The sequence below is a fragment of the Tupaia chinensis genome, unplaced genomic scaffold, assembly GCF_000334495.1.
Source record: "Tupaia chinensis unplaced genomic scaffold, TupChi_1.0 Scaffold138080_1, whole genome shotgun sequence".
NCBI lineage: Eukaryota > Metazoa > Chordata > Mammalia > Scandentia > Tupaiidae > Tupaia > Tupaia belangeri.
In genome coordinates, this window is record NW_006197981.1 from 222074 (window position 1) to 223897 (window position 1824).

Below are 1824 nucleotides of genomic sequence, written 5' to 3' on the forward strand. Positions count from 1 at the left end.
TCCATCGGCTAGCACCTGTGTCTTCACCTGCAGAAGTTCACTGCGGCTCTTCTCTGAGGGACAGAGCAAGCCGGGACTACCGAGGCCACCCCTGGAAAGTGGCGCAACTCACAGCAGAGAGCAGGCCCGGGTGCTTCTGCATAGTCCTTTTCCCAAAATATGCAAAGAGGCCGTCAGTCCTAATAATGAAGAAGTCTGATTTGGCTGTCAGTGGTCGTAGAGAGGGTGAGAACAGAGAACCAGCTAGGGGATGGAGGCTGGGATGGGGACGGGGGAGGACCAGCTAGGGGACAGGAGCTGATCAGATGGGCACAGAGGGAGGATCAGCTAGGAGATGGCGGCTGGGACGGGGACAGGGGAGGACCCGCTAGGGGACAGGAGCTGATCAGATGGGGACAGAGGAGGGCCAGCTAGGGGATGGCAGCTGGGATGGGGACAGAGGAATCGAGTGGTGTGGAAGATAGGAATGGAGAGTTGGAAAGTTAGGGTTTAGGAAATCCTAGCTGGACTCACTAGGGACACCCCTGGAGGGGAAGAAGTAAACCCCGGGCCTGGAAATGAGAGAACAGCAGAGAGAGATATTTTCACTGTCTTTGGAAATAAGATACGGAGTATATATTTTTTCAAGGGAGATATTTCCCATAGGGCACATGTGCTCACCAAAGAGACAGAGAGACACAGAGAGATACAGAGAGAGACAAAGAAACAGAAAGTGAGAGTCATCCCCCGGGGGGGTGGCCACACCGTGACCCTTTCTCCCACATTCTCCTTTCAGCATCTTGGGCACACGCACAGCGTGTCTGGTGTGAGTGTGAAGTCGCCGGGTCAAGGACTCGAACAGCAGTCTACTACGTGGCAGTCCAGCAACATTCGCGTTACGCCATCTGCCACTCCAGAGTAGATTTTCAAGCACATAAGATGTCCAGGAAAAGCCTGTGAGAGACCATGAAGAAGGCGGAATGGGCGAAGCTCTGCACTGGAGGCCCAGACAAGACTGGCAGGAAAGGTGGAGAAGGGCCGGCCGGGGAGGAGCACCTCGTAGCGGGCCACGGTGGGGTGGCCACTGTCCTGGTGCCCTAGGGTACTGTTGCCGTGTGCCCACTGCCTGGCATCCTGCCTGGCCCACTGCTGGGCCAAGGACAGGTGTCCAGTCTGACCAGTAAAAAGGGTGCTTAAATTTGAGTGGAAATTTTAAGGAGGAAGCGGTCAATAGTAGCAAAAGCAATCTGGGCACAACTTGAAATGTATCCACCTTGTTTTGTTTTGGTTTGGTTTTGTTTTAATTTTTCATTGCAGGGGTCTATGCACTGGCAAGAGTGAGACAGGAACTAGAAAGGAGAACCCATCTCCAGTGGGGTGGGCACGCTGCAGCCCTCCTCCCCACCTCCCCACCCTGTCTGTCTGCGAAGCTACCAGGCCTGGGTCCTCCCTGGCTCACAGAGCCGTGAGATGGCTCCTCGGACCTGGCCCCCAGCATGCGGCTCCATGGACCGGAGGCTGCCCGGGGCTGGCTGGTTTGGGGGCACAGAATGGATTCCGTGTGTCATGAATGAGAACCGAGACAGGCGGTGAGGGGAGGGGAACGGGTAGGGGAGGGGAGGGGAGGGGAGTCCCACTGGGGACAGGAGACCCGGGCAGGGCGGCAGCTCTGAGTTTCTCTGAAAACTGAGGGGTCGCTTTTTTGATAAAAATAGCAAGGACGGCTGGGCCAGCTCAGGTCTCTGATCGCCACGAGGCCCGCTGGGGCAGAGCCAGGAGAGCTGCTGCAGGGAGCGTCGGGCACAAACAGGGCACCTGGGCTCTGAAAAGACAGGGAGAGCCGCC